The 13,497-nt window shown below is 46.4% G+C and overlaps 1 long non-coding RNA gene across 1 annotated transcript; it reads left to right on the forward strand.

The window, feature by feature from the left end:
• Window positions 1–2,842: 2,842 nt before the first annotated feature.
• Gm30443 lies at window positions 2,843–3,620 on the forward strand. Its single transcript, XR_880497.1, has 2 exons — window positions 2,843–2,901; window positions 3,322–3,620. It is a non-coding gene; the product is annotated as a predicted gene, 30443 (long non-coding RNA).
• The last annotated feature ends 9,877 nt before the right edge of the window (window positions 3,621–13,497 follow it).

Genomic DNA, 13,497 nt, shown 5'->3' on the forward strand with positions numbered 1-13,497 from the left:
ACACACACACACAGGCACGCACGAGTTTTGTTCATTTACCTTTGTGAGTGAGGCCTCATCATCTATTTCCACTGGTGAATTCAAAAGTTTCTAATGTGCACTTCCCTATCTGCTCCCACTCCTAAGCAAGCCTGACTTCTGTCCAGGTTTCTGGAGACTCGGCAATGTAGGTTCACAACCTCATAGAAACTTCTTTGCATTCCACTTGTACTTCGTCCCATACCCTGTTGCAAGTGTTGCCCAGCTGACTATCCGTTCCTCCAAAGGCCTCACTAATCCCCTGGTGATTTCCTTTCTGCTCAGTTCTCCAGTACAGCCCCACCACCACCACCACTACCACCGTACTATAGTAGCCAGTTAATGGTAGGGAGTCCCTGTTTGTTGGCATTTTCCCGGTAACACCTCATCTCTCCAAACCCATTGCTGGGTGATACATTGCTCCCGCTTAAATTCTGTCCCTTTGTACATTTGATTAGGTTTTTATTTTTAAGTCCTTTTAGTGTTCCAGCCATTACTGCATTGATTCTATAATCCTTGGCCTAATCAATCAACAGAGATCTTATCTGTCAGCTGCATTCAAAGGCCGTCTGACTGCGGCTGCATAGTGTCCTGGGAAAGCTCACAGGCCCGAAGTGACCTCTGACATGAAGACACACAGAAAGTATTGAGTAACTATGGAAGAAGTCCGCAGGTGTGTGAACTCAGACTGGAATTTGGCCTGAGGCCTTGGAAAACTTTAAAAAAAAAATCTATATCCCATATCCCAGTCCCCAGAAGCAGTCACTAAAATGAGTCAGGTTCTCCACCTTAAAGTTGAACCACACAGAAGGTCACAGGTGAGGAAGAGAATGGAGCATGATGTCATAGAACCACAGACAACTTAGGGATGAAGACTCGTCTCCAAACAGGTGCCTGGGCCTTCAACATACAAGCAAATTCATTCAAAAAAAAGCCAAATGTAAGGAATAAGTAAAACCATAAGATGTAATCTGAAAATAACCCCAGGGATCAAATCAGGGCGTGACACGTGATAACGGGCACTCACTCTGCCGTGAGCTACACCCCCCAACCCCTGTGCATCAGGATGTGAAGGCAAAGCTTTCTTTCAAAAGGTGAAGACAGGTCAGGCAGTGGTGGTGCACGCCTTTAATCCTAGCACTTGGGAGGCAGAGGCAGGTGGATTTCTGAGTTTGAGGCCAGCCTGGTCTACAGAGTGAATTCCAGGACAGCCAGGGCTACACAGAGAAACTCTGTCTCAAAAAACAAAACAAAAAACAAGAAAGAAAGAAAGAAAGAAAGAAAGAAAGAAAGAAAGAAAGAAAGAAAGGAAGGAAGGAAGGAAGGAAGGAAGGAAGGAAGGAAGGAAGAGGAGCGGCTCTGTTAAGAGCCATCTGGTTCTTGCAGCAGACCTGAGTAACGTTTGCAGCACCCACTTTGGGTCACGCACAGACTCCCAGCAGCCAGTAACTGCAGCTTCACAGGCCCTGTCTCTCTCTTCTTCTGCCCCCCTCAGACATCTTCACACACCTACACAAACAACACACACAAACAAGATAAATTTTTTAAATGACCCTAGAATGTAGAGATGTGTATAACGTGACCCTAGAATGTAGAAATGTGTATAACGCCTATTTTCCTTGTGCTTGTTCATCGATGTTATAAACTAACATCTGACTCTCTTGAAGTCTTAATTTAAAGACAAACTGTGGCATTCCTAGGGGGAAAACCCTGAGAATTGCACGGCTAAGGGTGAGGAAGGAAACTGCTTCCCATTTGGCCTTTCATAGCTTTTGAATTCGGCAATGTGCACGTACGATCTAGCTCTTGGGAGGCTGCAGCAAGAGAATCAAGAGTTCAAAGCCAGCCTAGGGCAAACCATGAGACCATGTCTCACAACCAAAACAAAGATCAGTATGGTGACCAAAAGGAGAGAGATATAGCTCCCTGGTGGAGCACCCTTCCAGCAGGCCAAGAACTCCCAGGGCTCACGGTTCAACGACCAGAACTACAAAAGAAAAACCAAGCAAGCCTGGCTGGGCACGAGCGAGGCCCTGTGTCCCATCCAGGACCTGCAAAACTACCACAAAACGTTAAGTATATGTCAGAGTCTGGAAACTACCACACAAACCACTCAATCACCAATGGAAGTCAAACAGGAGAGTTTATTGAAAGCCACACCCTAGGACTGGTCCTGGCTCCGGAGCTGAACCACAATGTTGCCTCAAGATCCTATACGTTTTTTAAAGCCTGAGAAGTGTACAAGTCTATGCCAAGCTATTCCACCAGTCAGGATTTAGGGATAGGGGCCTTCCTTAGGAGCATGTCTTTGCTGTATACTTACCCTGGTCCCACTGGTTGGGGTATTTAACTGTGGCAGGGGAACTTGCCTTGTCTAATACTCAGGTTCTAACTTGTCTTCCAAAATGAGGCTTGTCTAACAATCATGACTTAACTCGCCAACTAGGATGTCAGTTACCCACATATGTGTTGCTTCCTGCCAAGTAGGGTGTCAGTTTCCAGGGAGGTCTTGGGGACATAAACTTTATTTGGTTCCTACTCAAAAAAAAAAAAAAAAAAAAAAAAAGCCTTATTCCAAATAGTTTCTTATATTGGCACAAGTGTCTCTTATGTCGGAGTCCATCCCAGGGGCCAAGTATCAAAGCAAATACCTTAAAAGTTTATACACATGTGCAAGACACACTGCTGGGTGGATGGTTTGGGTCCAAGCTTATCGTGGGTCACTACAGCCATTCTACTGACTTCTATGGTGATTGGTTTCCAAGGGCACAGAACACAACAGAATATGTAATCAACTTGGGCATGAGAAAGTTTCCTAGTAACAGCAGAAACAACATAAGAGAAAAGTTTCCTTATAATACTAGTAACAGCACAAAACGGCAGGTAACAGTTACCTAAACTTTAATATTCCCTCTAGGCCTTAATAGTATATTAAGGAATCTCAAATTAATGTAGACCTGCCATGAATTTCACCCCCAACCTCCACCAAGTACTCAAATATTACTTTCCTGCTGAACAGCAACCCACCCCACCTCCCACTCCCCAGACCCCTACCTCTACAAATACTACTTGCTGGTGACCAAGCTGGTCAATGCAGCCATGAGAATATCTCACAGGCAATCCAGACTTAACTCCTGTTCACGTGACTACTACAGTTTCCTACAAAATCAAAACCCATCCCACAATCTAGAAGAGGTTAGACCTCCGATTTTAGACCAGAAGCTGAAGGAGTGTGACAGGGAGGAGCAGCAGGGTGAGAGAATGCACTCTGGCACTTCATCCCTCCATCTCCTCTGCTTCTAGGTGCTGACTGCTCTCAGTTTCGACCGGAAGGGGATGAGAGAAAACCCCAAGCATGCTGTGTGGGTGAGTGGCAATCCTCTCTGCAGTTGACTGAAACCACAGCAGAGCCTCTGCCAGGGCTGCACAGTGGGGACCAGCCGTGACTCTGTGGTTCCCTTCTGATGAGAGATCTATCCACGTTGTCCATCGCCCACCTGTGAACGGCTCTCCACATGGCAACAGTCACAATCGCCAACTGTAACTGCCAACTCTGTAACCAGCGACCATTTCAGGCGTGTAAACACGAGAGTATCTGGTCACCTCTACTTTGAAGTAGGCCGGACTCACGGCCACCCTATAGCCCAAGCCCCAGCCCTGCCTCGGCATCGCTCACGCCTCCTCCACATTCTTCTTTGCCCACACCCCAGGAGCACAAGGGGCAAATCCAGATGCGCCGCTTGGGAAATTCACAGCCCAGGAACACAGCGTCCACTGTTTACTTTTTGTTGGAGTGGTTCTGATGAGCTTGCCTCGCCCACATACTTGATTTTAAGAGAAGACGAGTCTTTGTACACCCACCTCCAAGGACCTGACTTCCTCTGGACCCACCCTCCTCTGGTCCAAGGGCACAACCACTCCCCTAACTGGGGCCTGTCACCGAGCCCAGAAGGAGGATGCAGGTGGCAATGTGAAGTTAAAACTGAAACAATGTGTCCTCTGCACGTCTTAGCACTGACACTGAAAAGAGAAAGTTTCCGTTTGATATTTTTTAATGCTTGTTCATGTGCTGTGTTCCTGTTATCCACGTATGACTCAAAAGCCCCCACACTTCAAAACATTGGGGGGGTTGATATCCTCAAACCTAAGGATTTTAAACTACCCAGGGGGCTTTGGTTTGGTTTAGTTTGGTTTGGTTTGGTTTGGTTTGGCTTGATTGGGTTGGTTGATTTTTGTTTTCCAGGGAGAAGAGAGACGGGGCTTTGCTGTACAGCCTAGGCTGGCTTCAAACTCTTATTCCTCCTGTCTCAGCTTTCCATGTACTTAGATTTTAACTATTTGCCACCACACCCAGATTTTGTTTAATATTTAACACAATTTTTTCTTTAAAAAAAAAAAATACAAGGCTGGGGAGATGGCTTAGCGGGTAAGAGCACTAACTGCTCTCCTGGAGGTCCTGAGTTCAAATCCCAGCAACCACATGGTGGCTCACAACCATCCATAATGAAATCTGACGCCTTCTTCTGGTGTGTCTGAAGACAGCCACAGTGTAAATAAATAAATACATACATACATAAATCTTTATTAAAATAAATCTTTTTTAAATAAATAAATAAATCTTTTTTAAAAAATACAAAGTTCATAGCTCCAATCCCATCCGAAACTCACTTTATTAAAGTCTCCAGGATGAGACTCAAGGAATCAATTGCAAACAGCTTGGCTAGAAGTGAGATTCAGAGGTTCATTGTCTACTTGCTTAAAGTGGGCGCGGTCCCCACAGACTTGTGTGTTTGAAAACTTGGCCCACGGGAATGGCACTGTGTGGCCTTGTTAGAGGAAGTGTATCACTTTGGGGTTGGGCTTTGAGGTCCCCCATGCTCAAGCTCCCCCCAGTGTAGAATCAGAGCCTCCTCCTCCTGGCTGCCTTTGGGTGACAGTCTCCTTCTGATCCTTTTTCTGATCAAGATGTAGAATTCTTGGCTCCTCTAGGACCATGTCTACCTGCAGGCTGCCATGCTTCCCACCATGATGACAATGGACTAAACTTCTTAAACTATAAGCCAGGCCCAAATTAAACGTTTTCTTCCATAAGGGTTGCCGTGATCATGGAGTGTCTTCACAGCAATAAAAAACCTAAGACACTAGGCTTGTGGCAACAGCTCAGCTGGTGGTGTAGGGCTTGCCACATATGCTTGAAGGATTGAGTTCAATGCTTTGCACCCACACAAAAAGCCAAGTATGGTGGCAGGCATGTATAAATAACCCCAGGACTGAAAAAGAAGGGGCAGGCTATTCCCTGGGATTCACTGGCTAGCTAGCCAAGTCAAATCTGCCAGCCCCAAGTCTCAGTGAAAGACCTTGTGTCAATAAGTGAAGTGAATGGCTTTGAAGAACCAGGCCCAGAGTTGACCTCTGGCCTCCATGTATACACTAGTACACACACATGTACCCATGGACAGCACTCACATACAAATTAAAAACAAGAACCTAAGGTTAAGGCTCATTCCTTGTGAGAATTCACTCAGAATCTCTTAATTGGATGTAGATTAATTAAAAAAAATACCCCCCCAATACAGTAGAGTTGTGTAAAGTGGGCATTGTTCAGTTATTGTGCTATTGCTGATATTGTTGTTTCCAATGAAGAATCCTTTTACCCACGGGACACTTGGGAGTAGGGAAGCACGGTCTTAGAAAGTAGGCTTCCTACCTCCTTTGCTGGGAGGGACTCGGTTGAGCAGTGCTTACATGTGATGTAGACTGTGAAGCTCTGGTTCCCAAACACAGTGCAGAGATGGTGCAACTCCAGAGGGAGAGAGAGAGAGAAATCCCCGGAGGGGGGTGGGTGATGGGAACGAGGTTTAAAGCCCTCACAGTCATGGGGTCCTGGCTTCAGTGGTTAGCAGCAAAGCTCGAGAAGGAGGCTGAGCATCGGTCCAGGAGGAAATCCTACCAGCCAATGGCAAAGAGCAAGAGGAGCCACTTGTCTACAGTTGATCAGATCCATAGGCTTCGGCCAAAGCAGTTTTGTAACTAGGCAGTTACAAAAACCAAGGAAGGAGGAGCCCTCAATAATGATTGACATTTATTGCTTCTGTGGCTCCTGCTACAGATCCGGTGTGGACCTGATGCCCTTTTTATGAAGAGGGAGCAGAGGAGAGACTCTAGAAGAAACCACCAAGAGACTCCATCAAGAAACCCAAAGAAGGGGTCAAGACTGAGAACAACAGTCATGACTTGGAAGGTGGGGTGAGGGATGCCTCTGTGGTGCAGTTGAAGACTAAGAGACCACACCATTGACAACCTATTGTAAGCGGGGAGATTTGCCAGTGAAACAGATCAGATTCTGGTCTGATAGGCAACCAATCAGGGGAGCAGATACACCTGCCCAGTTGGAAGGAATGAATGATGAAGGAATTTATGACAGATGTACCTCAGCAGCAGATGGGGTATCTACTAAACAGGGAGACTGCTGCTTCACTCCAGAATGAAAGGAAGGGAAAGGAAAGGGGAAGAAAAGGGAAAAGGGGAAAGGGGAAAAGGAAAAGGGAGAAGGGAAAAAAGGGAAGAGGGAAAAGGCAAAAGGGAAAGGAGGGGAGGGGAGAGGTAGAGGGAGGGGGAGAGGGGAGAGCAGAGAGAGGAGAGGGGGAGGGGGAGGAGGGAGAGGAGGGAGAGGAGGGAGAGGAGAAGAGGGAGAGGAAAGGAAAGGAAAGGAAAGGAAAGGAAAGGAAAGGAAAGGAAAGGAAAGGAAAGGAAAGGAAAGGAAAAAGGAAAGGAAGAGAGAAAGAAAAAAAGCCCTAAATAAATAATTGACATTATAGCCGGGCAGTGGTGGCACATGCCTTTAATCCCAGCACTAGGGAGGTAGAGGCAGGTAGATTTCTGAGTTCGAGGCCAGCCTGAGTGAGTTCCAGGACAGCCAGGGCTACACAGAAAAACCCTGTCTCAGAAAACAAAAAAACAAACAAAAATTGACATTTTATATTTTAACAGCAGCAAAAAAAAGGCTTCAAACCAAAGATTTTTAAAACACGAAGCAGTGATTTTTTTTTCATGCCAAAACATTGCTGAGAATTTCATATCTCCTGGATTTCATCCATATTCTTTAGTTCCAGACCTAAAGCAATCTCTTGTGGTTTATAGGTATAAATTGATAATCTGTACTTGTAGCAGGGTGAATGTATAGGCTCTACTCTGCAAGTAACCTTATTTCTATAGGTATAGCTTGGAAACAAGTCGCTGTGCTCCCCAATGTCAACCAAAATCAAGTGCAACCTTTCTCATGCTCAAAGGCAGTATTAAACATATTGATAGAGACCAAGACCACCAACGTGATTTCAGGCAGGGAGGCTTTAGACTGGGCTCTGTGTGCAGCGACATGGTCAGGATTCCACAGCCGAAAATATGCAGGGGTAGCGGTGCTTCATCCTGCACTTCATCCTACCCTCCGCTTTGGCTGCCACAGAAGACCAGATAATCACACCAGATTCCTTTCCAGAGCCTGCCCTTCCTGTTTAAGCCCAGAAGAGAGGGTCTGTCTTAACCCCACCATCGAATTACTAAAATACCTTCCCTTGCGCAGCCTGACTCATCCCCCACCCCCGCACCCTCCTCACAGCACAGGCTCATCAGGTTAATTGTAATTAACCTTTCTAAATTGTAGCCTTTCTAGTTTATTCTGTGCCTCCCATCAAAACCTCTTAACCCCGACCCCTTCAAGTCTCGGGATGCTATAGAAGGCAGCAGGCAGTTCAGAGGTGTGAGTTTAAGGCTAGAAGGGCCACTATGTAGCGAAGCAGTTTTGCTCTCAGGCAGTTACAGTCTCCTAGGAGATGCATCTGTCTCGCAAGCTACTATAAGGCTGTGTGCTAATTGGTCTAATTAAGGTCAAGATCTACAGTTTAGGGATTTGAGACAAAGGACAGAGCCATTTGTTTTCTATTGGTGCCCATTGCTTAGTAAATGATCAGAACCAACTGCTTGTCAGTCGTGGTACTTTAGAAACGGGCTTCGACAACCTCCTATCTCTCTCTCTGCATTCCATACAAACCCTCAGTCCCTGCCAAATTAAGCTGATTAGCCCTGAAAGCGCTTGGCGGTTTCCACCCCCTTATCTTTCCTGATGCCAACTATTTTGAGTAAATCATTACCCCGCTCCTGCCCAAATGCCTGTTAGGTTACCTATTGCCGTTCCTTTAGAAACTCTGCATGAAACAATGTGTTGGGCACCCCCACCCCAGCTGAGTCACTCTCCACTCACTTTCCATTCTCAGTCTACCATAACCCCAGTTATTGAGACCTCCAGTACAGCCCGGCAGCCCCGCCTCCTGCGCTGGCGCTGGCGTGGTCCTCGCTGCCCACTGAGCTGCCCGCATCCACAGCGCTCCGCCTCCTTCTTCCTCTCCACCTCAACCTTTCCTGAGCAGCTGGAAGGGCTCTGTGTCCCTCCCCCATTCCCAGTCACCTCCCCACCCCACCCCGGGACTCCCTCACCCAGCCTGTGGAATTACCTTGTACAGCTCCAGGACCAGAGTCAGCAGGATGTGGCTATGACCACTTTAGAAAGTTAAGCAAAATACCACGACACTGGTGACCCTTGGAAGAAGTCTTGCTAAGCGAAATAATCTCTACGGGGGGGGGGGGGGGGGAAGAAAAATATTTGCTGTGACTCCGTCTACACTTAGAGAAAGCGCAGCAGTGGTTACCTGAGGCTGGTGGGGAGGTGAGAGGGGAGGGTTTAGTTTCACCACAGGAAGAAGACTGTTCTGGAAACAGCAAGCAACAAGGGTCACACAACAGTATAGGGTGGAATGCCGCCGAACTGCATACATAAACATGGTTAACGTGGTAAGCTTTGTTATGAGTAGTTTATCACGAAAATAGATTCAAAGCTACAGTACAGTTTAGTGCAAAGCTAACGTGGCCGCCTCCATCTGTTCTGGGATAACTCACTCTCGGGCTCAATCTCTCCCACCCCGAGCTTCCCCAATTACTCTGAGCATACCTTCACTCTTCCTTGTTCTTGGCTACTTTGTGGCCTGGCTGTGGATGTTTCTTTAAAATCGAGTGTTTGAGCAGTGGGAGCCAAGAGTTGCTAAATAAATATATTTTACCAAAGTATTGCTCCCTTCTCATGGTCCTGCTGTTTGGTTTTCCCACCTCTGTGGACTCCACACCCACAGACTCAGCCTCACGTTCTCTCTAACTAGAGATCGTGGAAACTAACCTCCCTGCTCTCTCCCTGTTCCAGGGAGGCCCGATTCGATCCCGCAGCCTGGAAGCAGGAGTCTGATACCATACAGCTCCCAAGGCTCTGCATTCATTATTACTCCACTTTCCCGCTGAATAATATTGCCTTCGTTACCTACCTCGCCAGAACGCACAAACAGTGAGATATCTTTCTGCTCTTCCCAGTGACTTCGACTGTGTACGCCATGCTTGTTTCAGATACAGTCAGGAGTTACTGGGGTATTTTAGGGATCACACTATCATTACCAATCAAGGGGGTGGTGGTGTGTTTTAGAAAAAGAAAGGAAGCCAGGGATGTGTTTGGTGGAGGCGAGGTATGGTGTGGGGGGAGGGGTGTGTCTCTTCAGGCCATGTAGAAGCATCCCTTTCTGCTGAGGGACAGGCCATGGTATAGAATAGAATAGTTTATTTAGGGCAGGGGGGGGGGGGAATTGAGAGAGTAGAGACAGAAAAAGGCAGAGAGAGAGAGAAATAGAGAGAGGGAGGAAGGGAGGAGGAGGGGGGGAGGAGGAAGAGGAAGAGGAGGGAAGTTGGGAGGGGAGGGGAGTAGAAACCGGCCATGAGCACATGGAGAGAAAGTGGGGAGAGGAAAGGGGAAAGAGGAGGAAGAGGGTACGGGATCAAAAGCAAGAGGAGAAGAGCAAGAGAGGGGGTGGGCAAGCAGCCCCTTTTATGGTGAGTCAGGCATACCTGGCTGTTACCAGGTAACTATGGGGCAGAGCCTAGAGGAAATGTCTACAGGTGGTAGTTTTTAAGTTAACCACAAAACCTCTTCAAATGCAAATGTATCACTTTTTCTTTTGTTTACCTGAGTTCTAACAAACTGTATGTGCACTGTTCTGGGAATCCATGAGTCCCAGGGCAGAAACGTCAAGATGTGTAAGACCCAGAAACGTCATCTAATGCAAATTTGAGCATGCCCGCTCACTGTACTGAAAGTGTCCACAATGACATCATCTGAGTACCATTCTTTAACCCCATGATTCACATACCTGCCCCTGAGGCAGCTTCGTAAATATCCCCAGCAAGGAAGTGCACCGTGGGCTCCCTAGACCGGGTCATACCATTGATCACCGTTTTGGAAACGAAGTGAACTCCTCCGGCCCAAATCTTCCGGGACTGGAATCCATTATGATAACACATTGGAATGCCACCGCCCAATTAAAGGAAATGCGGTTTCCTCAAAGAAACTTCTCAGAATTGGAGCAGGATGGATGTAATATGAACCCAGTGCTTCCTGTAGTATCAAAAAGCTTAGTCAAAGGGACAGGAGCACAACAGAGGAGCACAGAAGTCCACCTGAGAGGGCTTGCAGTGGCTAAGGCTGGGCTAATTAGGGTGGTAACAGAGACAGCAATTCAGTAGGTTATCAGCCGGTATTTAAATAATTACCTGTGAGCTCATAGTGTTATAAGTGAATAGGTAGGGAAAGGCAGAGTGAATTCCACTTGGTAAATTCTTGGTCTTCCAGGAAGGTGGAGGTTAATTCCCCCCGCAGGCCCCCTCCTGCTTCAGTGGCCTGTTTCCAGAGAATGTAACCAGAAGCATTGAGACTTCACTAAGAAGAAATCTGGCAAGCAACAGGGGAGACTCACATCATCAACACGAGCTTGTTGGATGCCCGTATACCTGAGAGGCTGTGAGGGAAGGTGCTTCTTTCTAGAACGTTCTAATCACAAAAAGATCAGGTATCCCCAGTTCAGAGGACTTTTCTACAAAAGACCTATCCAGCTCAGTGCCTCACAGACAAGCTAGGAACCAGGACAGACCAATGGACAGGACAACTTACCATAATGCCATGTTCCAGCTTGGGTCTTAGGATAGAAAAAAAAAAAAAAAAAAAGGTATTGCTGGGGGGTGGGGGGAGTGGCGAAAAACAAAGACAAAAACAACAACAAACCTAGTGAAATCTAGATCTGAAATTTAGTTAATTGTGACAGGGTTTCTCTGTAGAGCCCTGGCTGTCCTGGAACTCACTCTGTAGAGCAGGTTGGCCTCAAACTCAGAAATCTGCCTGCCTCTGCCTCCCAACTGCTGGGATTAAAGGCATGCGCCACCACTGCCCAGCTATGGCTTGCACACTTAAAGGACTTTTAATCCCAGCACTTGGCAGGCAGATTTCTGAGTTCCAGGACAGCCTGGTCTACTGAGTGAGTTCCAGGGCAGCCTGGGGTACACAGAGAAACCTTGTCTCAAAATACAAAACAAAACAATTAAAAAAAAAAAAAAAAAAAAAAAAAAAAAAGCATGAACTCAGAGTTCTGTGTTGCAAGGAATGTGCTCTACTCTAAACTGCGTCTTGAAAGCTCCTTGGTCTGCATGGGAACATGCTGGTCTTTGAAGATGTTGCCCTTAGAGAAGCAGTGTGGGGGCAATGTGGGAACCTCGTGTAGCAGTGCGTGAAATCCTCTGGGCAGTGTGGGACCTCTCCGTGGGGCAGTATGAGAACACTGTATTACTGCCGCAATCTTTCTGTGAGTAAAGTAATTCAAACAAAAACAACAACAAAAAATATTTTTAAGAAAATGTTTCATACCATCTGTACTTAGCTTTAGAAGTAAAATTTGGCTCCATTCCTAGAGGAGGAGTTTTCTACCCCGGGATTTATAGGGCAAAACCAGACTCGTGCCGGAACGAAAACGGGGCTCCATCTTCTTCAGGGCTGGGCTACAGCTTGGTGGTAGAGCTTATGTTCACCATGCAGAGAACATCTGTCCTGAACAGTGCTGTCGTCCCACACTGGTCATCCCACACTGGTCGTCCCACACTGGGAGTTTAAGCCTTTGCTCAGTAGCGGCCTCTGGTGAACAGGGGAGGGAAGGACTTGAAAGGCACTCCTGAGGATGGCCATCGGAAAGTTGTGCCGGAGCCAGAAGTACCAGAGAAGTGAGTTTGGTTTGTTGGTTGGTTGTGTTTGTTTTGGTTGTGTTTGATTTTTGTTTGTTTGCTTGTATGAATCCTAATATATACTACAAAATAACACCATCAAAAGAGACACGCAAAACAAAAGAAAGGAAGAAAGGCCTAGCTAGCCAAGTGATGCTTGAATAGTCCAGCAATTTACTTAAAATGGACAACTCAAACATCACTCGAAGATGCAGCTAAGTTAACAATCCATTCTTACCAACAATATACTGGCCATATGTAGTGGCACTTTAGAGGCAGAGGCAGGCAGGTCTCTGTAAGTTCAAGGCCAGCCTGGTCTACATAGAGAGACACTGGGGGAAAAAAAAAGAAAAAAAAAGCCAGGCAGTGGTGACACACACCTTTAATCCCAGCACTTGGGAGGCAGAGGCAGGCGAATTTCTGAGTTCAAGGCCAGCCTGGTCTACAGAGTGAGTTCCAGGAAACCCTGTCTCGAAAGTCCAAAAACAAAAAACAAAAACAAAAAACTCAGTTTTTTTCTTTTTCTTTTTTTTTTAAGATTTATTTATTTTATTTATATGAGTACACTGAAGCTGTCTTCAGACACACCAGAAGTCTGTATGGCATTAGATCCCATTACAGATGGTTGTGAGCCACCATGTGGTTGCTGGGAATTGAACTCAGGACCTTTGGAAGAGCACTCGGTGCTCTTACCCACTGAGCCATCTCTCCAGCCCCATGGAAGGACTCTTTATGCTAGTAGATTTCTAAACCCCTTATGCTCTCTTACTTTTGTAGAAAAGCAATCATCAAGAGAATTAATGGAGAGCTATCTAGTTTTTCATATTCAATTACAGAATGTCAGTGTTTTCCTTACAACACAGTGAAAGATACTTGAAAGCATTTTATTAGATGTGTTAGAGACAGTCCCAGAAGACTGCTGATAAGAAGACTCCTTATCTTCTCAGGGGAAAAGGGGGACCCAAAAACATCTTGAGAAGAAGGTCACAGTGACTCAAATAAAGTAGGTAGTAAGGGATGGAGCAGAATTGTTTCAATTCTTCATGTGCCCAGAGAAGAAAGACCTTCCTTCCTTCCATCTGTCCATCCTTCCTTCCTCTCTCTCTCTCTCTCTCTCTCTCTCTCTCTCTCTCTCTCTCTCCCCCCCCCCCCTTCTTTCTACAATTTGGAAAACTAATGCAGGAAATCTGAAGAGACTGCCTGGGTCAAAAAGCATCTACCAAGCATCACACTGATACATAGAAACATACAGTGTACACCAGAAAACCGCTTGAAATCTCTGCAGGCAGATTCTTATGCAACCCTTACAACAGTCAATACGCTCATGTAAAAACCATGCTTTCTTTG

The sequence above is a fragment of the Mus musculus genome, chromosome 5, assembly GCF_000001635.26.
Source record: "Mus musculus strain C57BL/6J chromosome 5, GRCm38.p6 C57BL/6J".
NCBI lineage: Eukaryota > Metazoa > Chordata > Mammalia > Rodentia > Muridae > Mus > Mus musculus.